This window comes from Callorhinus ursinus, unplaced genomic scaffold (genome assembly GCF_003265705.2).
Source record: "Callorhinus ursinus isolate GAN/ISIS: 27379988/994484 unplaced genomic scaffold, GSC_fseal_2.0 scaffold4, whole genome shotgun sequence".
Taxonomy (NCBI): Eukaryota; Metazoa; Chordata; class Mammalia; order Carnivora; family Otariidae; genus Callorhinus; species Callorhinus ursinus.
This window is the reverse complement of record NW_027397066.1, coordinates 50,672,331-50,680,846: the sequence shown is the minus strand read 5'-3', so window position 1 is coordinate 50,680,846 and position 8,516 is coordinate 50,672,331. Positions and strand designations below refer to the sequence as shown.

Here is an 8,516-nt window from a genome sequence, read left to right as displayed (position 1 = left end):
AAAAACAATCACACTCAAAGTGAAATACAGAACAGGAAACAGCAAACTGTAATACAATGCAATATTTTCCATGATACCCAATCATCTCATCTTCTTTCTGTTGCTCAGTTTAGCACCATAATCTCTCCTAGATATGCTTATTTCATAGTTCCACCAGATTTGTACACTCTTCTCATGTCTCTACAACTAAACAACCATAGCGCTTCCTTTACATTTTTTTTTTAAGAGTCAGTCACTTAACTGACTGAGCCACCCAGGCACCCCTATTTTTTGCTTCTTTTTTAAAAATTTTTTATTGTTATGTTAATCACCATACATTACATCATTAGTTTTTAATGTAGTGTTCCATGATTCATTGTTTGTGCATAACACCCAGTGCTCCAAGCAGAATGTGCCCTCTTTAATACCCATCACCAAGCTAACCCATCCCCCCACCCCCTCCCCTCTAGAACCCTGTTTGTTTTTCAGAGTCCATCGTCTCTCATGGTTCGTCTCCCCCTCCAACTTACTCCCCTTCATTCTTCCCCTCCTGCTATCTTCTTCTTCTTTCTTTTTTCTTAACATATATTACATTATTTGTTTCAGAGGTACAGATCTGTGATTCAACAGTCTTGTACAATTCACAGCGCTCACCATAGCACATACCCTCCTCAATGTCTATCACCCAGCCACCCCATCCCTCCCACCCCCCAACGACTCCAGCAACCCTCAGTTTGTTTCCTGAGATTAAGAATTCCTCGTATCAGTGAGATCATACGATACATGACTTTCTCTGATTGACTTATTTCACTCAGCAATAACACCCTCCAGTTCCATCCATTCCTTTACCTTTTATATCAAGTCTCTGTCCCATTTTATTCATTCTAATGTAAAGTATTATTTCCAGTGTAGTATTTTGTTACTTATTAGAAATTAACCTGTTTTGTATATGCCCTAGTATAATTATTAGAATTTTTATAATTGTTGGTACTCTGATTACAAAAATGCATATGATTTGAGTTTCCTGTTCTTCGTCTATATTTTTAATGCATGATTGTGCAGAATCTGAGGTTTTGCTACAATTAATATATCACATTAGAGCAGAAATAATACAGCAAACAATGCCTGGAATATAGAGAACACTCAAGAAATATTAGTTAATGTTAGTATTGTGTTCTTTCTTTCAAAGGCTAGTCCTAAATCAAAAGGAGCAGCAAACAAAATATTAATCTAGTCAACAAAGAATAACTGTTTTTTAAAGTAAAGACATTTTGTATGTGCTGTGGGTGCAAAGATGAATAGGACATTATCTCTGCCTGTCTGAAGCTCACAAATATATCAGCTATCATATTAAATGCCATTATAAAAGCATGAACAAACTTCTATGGGCAAAACAACGTGGATTCATACATTCCAGTCAGGTGGAAAACCATGTGACAATTTATTGTGGAGCAGGTAATATATGACAGACCAGCAGAGGGTCTTGATTTGAAAGCTAAGACACTCAGTAAAATTTGAATTTCTGATAAACAACAAATAGATATTTTATATAAATTTCACATACAATATTTGGGACATATTTACACTAAAAATTTATCTGCTGTTTATCATAAATTCAAAGTGGCCTGGAGTCCTGGACTTTTATTTGCTAAATATGGCAACCTTAGAGGACATTCAGAAAGAGGAAATACGTTTGCAAAAGAAGTTGGTATTGAAATAAAATAGGAGGTTCAGAAGATCTAAAGTGTGATTGGAAGGAGAAATATTTTATATGCAGTGATTAAATGACTCATGAAATTTGGGTTTGGATTTGTCAGCCCTGGGTCTAAAAGAGATTCAGGCATGAAGGTGGACTCAGTGTCTTATAAAGCTTTCCCTTCACAAAATACAGAAGTATTGGACAAAGAGTAAAGGAAACAGGCTTTTTTTATGAAAAAGTAGACATTTAATAGCTGTTTTTATCACATGGATAAGTCATGCAGGTACAAACTAGTTAGAAATTTCTGAAAGGATATTGTTGATTAAAAAAAAAAAACAAACCTCGTTCTTAAATAAATAATCTCTAGTACTTTACTGGGACACTACTGTCAAAAGGCCCTGGCGAAATAACTCCCAAACAAAACACTCAACCCAAGGTTGTTTCCAGCCCAATGGTAATGCTGTGTGCAAGAATTCAGGCCTCTCAAAGAGAACACCAAGTCAGGCCCAGTGGGGCCATTGGCAGGGCTCCGAGCCACCGCTAGACTTCAAAGTGGGACCCCAAGTGGTTTTTTTCTGGGACAAGTTACTTGAATTATTGTTCAATTAGACAACACAGTAGATCTTCAAAGGAGAACAATTAATTAATGTGATAAGGAGGTCACTGTACTCTTTGGACTATATGTCGTAATTGTGGTTAGTAAATTCTGACAGTCTTAACAAAAATAGCCTCCACCATTTGCAGGTATGAAGATAAATTAATTCTCCATCAGATGTTTTATTTTTGCTGGACAACAATTCATGATTGACAAGCTATAAATGATACTGTTTTATATTATAAAAATACTAACTTTTTTATTTATTATGTTTATAGGCATTCACTGCTTGAGTCAAGGTTAGGCTTGGTAAGTGATTAAAGGCAATTTTATTTACAGCAGCATGTACTTATTTTATTCTAAGAGAATAAAATGCATAAAGAGAAACAGCTTTTATTTTTGTTACAATCATTAAAATTGAGTTATGTTGCTGATGTAAAATACCAGTAACTCACTTGAGGACCATGCCACCTTCTGAAAATGCTCACACCTGCTGCTCAGAGGCGTTAGCCTTATAGTGTGTCTCAGACTCATCCAGAGCCCAAGTGGTCAGCAGCTGGCTGCTCTTGGGCAACGGGTGTGTTCCTGGCCCCAGCTCTGACCTCACTCGAACCTCTGGCTTCTTGGATGACATATAAATGTGCAATGGTTGATGTGCCATTTGGGGGTGCCAAGGCTGGTGTTAAGATCAATCCCAAGAACTATACTGATAATGAATGGGAAAAGATCATAAGGAGGTTTACCATGGAGCTGGCGAAGAAGGGCTTTATTGGTCCTGGCATTGATGTGCCTGCCCCAGACATGAGCACGGTTGAGTGGGAGATGTCCTGCATTGCTGACACCTATGCCAGCACCAGGGGGAACTATGATATTAATGCCCATGCTTGTGTTACCGGTAAGCCCATCAGTCAGGGCGGAATCCATGGGCGGACCTCAGCTACTGGCCGGGGAGTCTTCCATGGGATTGAAAATTTCATCAACGAAGCTTCTGAGTATTTTAGGAATGACACCATGGTTTGGAGGTAAAACATTCGTTATTCAGGGATTTGGCAATGTAGGCCTGCACTCTATGAGATATTTACATCGTTTTGGTGCTAAATATGTTGGTGTTGGTGAATCTGATGGGAGCATATGGAATCCAGATGGTATAGACCCAAAGGAACTGGAAGACTTCAGATTGCAACATGGATCAATCCTGGGCTTCCCCAAGGCAAAACCCTATAAAAGAAGCATCTTGGAAGCTGACTGTGACATCCTGATCCCTGCAGCCAGTGAAAAGTAGCTGACCAAGTCCAATGCAAGCAGAGTCAAAGCCAAGATCATTGCCACTTTTATAACATTGTTTTACTCAAAAGAATACCAAGGGAGGGGACCAAGGTTCTGCTCAGCACAGTTCCTCCAAAAATCCATAAGCTGATACTAACAAATTCACAAAGATCTAGATGCAAATGCTATAAACCTAGAAATTTAGAGATTAATATCCACAGAAGAAAAAATTAGAACTAATCATGGCCCTATACAAAGTTGGATCATTATCCATGAGAACCACATTAAGATACAGTGGCTAACTGATAAAAAAAAAAAAAAGAAAGAAAGATGAGACTATTGTTACCACTACTATGTACGATTAAATTTCTTTTTACAGATTTTATTTATTTATTTGACAGAGAGAGAGAGACAGAGAGAGAGGGAACACAAGCAGGGGGAGGGTGAGAGGAAGAAGCAGGTTTCCCGTTAAGCAGGGATCCCAATGAGGGGCTGGATCCTAGGACCCTGGGATTGTGACCTGAGCCGAAGGCAGAGCCTTAATGACTGAGCCACCAAGGCACCCCAATGATTAAAATTTTCAACCCACAGGGACATTGGTTTTCTTTTTTACTTGCCTGGGGAAATGTTACTTGTTTCCATTTCTGGACCAACAGCAGACTTACTTAAGTAACTGAAATATCTGTTTTTTGTAATTTATTCTTTGTTTCTCAATTCTAGATTTCATTATCATATGGCAATATTAGCAGAGAATACTCTGAGAATTAAAATGAAATTCAATAAAGTGATCTGGCAAAACATAACATTCTAAGGAAAAATAGATTAATGCTATTAACCTTAAGTCTATTTGAAACAGGCATCTCTATACAAGTAATTATTATACACACATATGCATTTCCATGGAGATGAAGGAATGATATGTAAGATTAACGTAAACATGTAAACTAACTCACAGGTTATGGACCTTGACCATTTCATTATTGTGCAAATTGACTTTTAATGATTCTCAAATAGAGAAAAATCCAGGAAATTATTTTCAACATATTTTCAGTGCACTCAGAAAATGGGGATAGCAAATTCCATGAGAAAACTGTAAAGTTGTTAAGTTTTCAGTGCTATTTTCTGTGCTATTTTGGTGATTTATATAATTCCCAGATAAACTTCAAGGCCTGAAGGCTATAGAACATTCTGCAGTGAATGTCATGCAATTCACGCACAGGTTGTTCTTACTTGCCCTGTGTAACTTGATTTATGTGTCAACTTGCCTAGACTTTTGTGCCCAGTCTTTGCTCAAACACTAGTCTAAATGTTGCTGTGAAGGTATTTCGTAGATGTGACTAACATTGATAAATTGTTGATTTTAAAAACAGAAGATTATCCTCCATAATGTGGGTGGACCTCTCCAGTCAAAAGAGTTAAGAGGAAAAACAGATTTCCCAGAGTAGAAGGAATTCTGCCTTGGTTTCCAGGTTGCTATCCTGCCCTACGTATTTTGGACTCAAGACTCTAAGTATTCAAGTATAAACTGATATTCTATGCTAAAGTAAAGCACAGAAAGTGCAGTTATTACAAAGCCAAGAATTAAATGGGATTAATTGGGAATTTGAAATCTTATACATTTTATACATCGATGAGGCACTTAGTTCTCTGGAACTGGTAAGCATAAGAGGTACTATATTCTTGATTATGTGCTTAGGCAATGTGTTTATGTTTAATTAAATTTAAATACTCAAATTCTTTTTTAACCATAGTCCAAAATTTTCATTTCCAAAAGTAATGCTTGTTATTATTTAATGTGTTGGTTTATCTGGGTGTTCTCTTTGTGTGTCTAACTTATGTATGACATCCTGTGCCAAACACTTTCAACACCTTACTTAAATTAATGTCAGTCGAGTACAAATATAAATATATTTTCATTTTTTTTCTCTTTCTAAATTTTGGAAGATTTTAATGATATTGAAATATTAATGAAAATATTTTTAAAAGAAGAAAGAATAGATAAGTATATTTCCTTTGACTTATTCTTCTTGAATTTTCTTCTTAGCTAATATGGAAAGGAAATTCCTGGAATTCCTTATGGTGATGGAACTTGTCAGTTGCATGGTTAATTGTTCAGAATGGGTAGTGTTATTATTACTATTGTTATTGTTTTTACTATCTTTGGTCTTTCAATAGCTATGTCCTTACTTACCAAGGGAGTTATTCTTTATTTAAATTATAGGTTAATTAATCTGTATATGGGTACAGCCATACCTTGGAAATACTGCAGGTTTGGTTCCAGACCACTATAATAAAGTGAGTATCAAAAAAGAAAAAAAAAAAGTGAGTGAAATGAATTTTTTGGTTTGCTAGCATATATTAAAGTTATGTTTATACTATATGGTAGTCCACTAAGTGTGCAATAACATTATGTGTAAAAAAATATACCTACCTTAATTATAAGATATTTATTGCTAAAAATGCTAACCATCATCTGAGCTTTCAGCAAGTTATAATCACTGATTACAAATCCCCCCAAAAAATAGTAATAATGAAAATGTGTGAAATATAAATTACCAAAATGTGACACAAAGACACAAAATGGTGCTGATTGTTGCTCAGTGCAGGGTTGTCACAAACTTTCAATTTGTAAAAAATAGAAAAACACAATATCTGAAATACACAATAAAGCAACAAGCAACAAAATGAGTTATGCATATATAGGAATATATTCAAAAAGAATGCTTAGGAACTTAACTGTTTATATATGAAAAATTATTTTATAAATTATAGATTCAGTAATTTATTAAATAAATTAACTAAATAAATAGATTTAATAATTTATTAAAATTATTTATCAATAAAGGAGTTTTGCTCTTAAAATCTTGATGGGGAAAATATAAACATCTAGGGTATAATTTTTTGATGAATTGTAATCCTAATAAAATAATACATATTTAGAAACTATGTATTGATGGACATTAAGGAGGACACATGATGTGATGAGCACTGGGTGTTAAATGCAACTAATGAATCATTGAACACTACATCAAAAACTAATGTTGTACTATATGTTGGCTAATTGAATTTAAGTAAATAAATAAATAAGCTATGTATTGGGTATAAAATAGGTCAATCTTACCATTTAATCCACAAAAAGAGCAGCATTAAAAAAAAATTCAAGCAAGGATAACTCTCTTCTCATTACTAGAATGTGTGAGAAAAACAGTTAAATAAATTACAAGATATAAAATAAGCACTTATGTTGTTTATGTTTCTGAGTTGAATGTATATTTGAGCTAATTACATAAGCATGTGGCTTCCCTAACATATTTCCAAACTATTTGAAATTAAAGATACAGCAAGCATAAATATACACATACATTTTTCTACATATATATGTACATTGTAGAGCATAGTTATATTATTGTACATCATAATAAAGAGATTTAAAACCTAAGAAAATTCACTTTTTTTAATGCATGAGATTTGTCACTTAATCTTTCTGTGACAAATTATATTTACTGAGAACTTCAGATGAACTGGGCACTGTGCTTGAATGAGGACATCAAAGATAGTACAGACAAACTCTCTGATTTGGGATCATTAATATTTACCAAAAGAGATATAACATAGTGAAGTTGTTCAATAAATATTTCACAGAGGTTTTTTTTTTGTTTTTTAAACTTAGCTTTTAGGATAAATAAGTTTCCAGAGAATGGAAGGGGGAGTAAGAACATTTTTGCATTTCATTTTTATTTAATAAAAAATTGTCATCTCCTACATTCTAGAATATCTGAAAAATATGTGTGTATGTATTTTTGTGCATATGTGTGTTTATAAATTGAAATATGGTTGTATATATGTAATCATACATAAAGTATTATTTCTACTTCCCAGTGAGCTTAATATCCAGTGAAAAGGAAACATAATGTTATAGTTTATAACAATATTATATTTTTTATTTTGATAATATCATTAAGACATATTGATTTTATTACTTTACCTTCTTTGGGAGCTTATTATAAACCAAAGACTGTGGAAAAGACCCTATAAATTCCAGTTAATTTAGTTAATTATAAAGCAATATAAACATAGTATAGAAGCATGGAAGATGGTGACAATTATTCTAGCTGGTGGGAAAAGAGAATATTTCACACAGTAGATAAAAATTCAACTAGGTGTTGAGGATGGGGAGGGTTCTACCCAACTAGGGTAAATCCTTCCTGAAAGGGAATATTTTGAGAAATGTGGGAAATTTGAAAGTGAATGGTGTATTCCAAAACTTGGTCAACAAAGATATGACTGGAACGTGGAGTATAGTGTTCTGTAGATGAGAAAGAGGAGAGAATATGATAATAATAGTGATGGTAGTAATAACAAATTTGAAGACAAGTTAAAATCAAACTGTAAAGATCATCATTTGGCTATTAATTTCCAATGAATAGTAGGAAAAACCTAAAACTTTACTTCAGAGGACTATGAAATTTTGTGTTAAAAATTGGTATCTAATACACAATGCTTAAAGGAAATTAAAAAGCAAAGTATATCAAGATATCCATAGATGTGCATAAATGTTGACTTGTTGCTGCTCCTGGGTGGCTCAGTAGGTTAAGTGTCTGCACTGGGCTCAGGTCATGACCTCTGGTCCTGGGATCAAGCCCCACGTAGGCTTCCGGCTCAGTGGGGTGTCTGCTTTTCCCTGTCCCTCTGCTCCTCCTTCTGCTCGCTCGTGTGCTCTCTCTCAAATAAATAAATAAATAAATAAATAAATAAATAAATAAAATCTTAAATAAATAAATAAATAAATAAATAAATAAATAAACCATGACTTGGTACTCTTAAGTTAGTACTCCTAACATTTTATTCTCATTAAATAATTTATTATGAAAATATATATTTAGAAACAGATGGATATTTATATCAATATCTATAAAAGAAAAAAGATAGACAAAGGTATAAATAGGGAAGAAAGGATAAAAAGGGGGGGTAGAGGTA

The 8,516-nt window shown here is 33.9% G+C and overlaps 1 pseudogene; it reads left to right on the top strand.

The window, feature by feature from the left end:
- Positions 1-2,885: 2,885 nt before the first annotated feature.
- Positions 2,886-8,516, top strand: part of LOC112835490 (glutamate dehydrogenase 1, mitochondrial-like) — a 28,797-nt pseudogene continuing 23,166 nt past the window's right edge.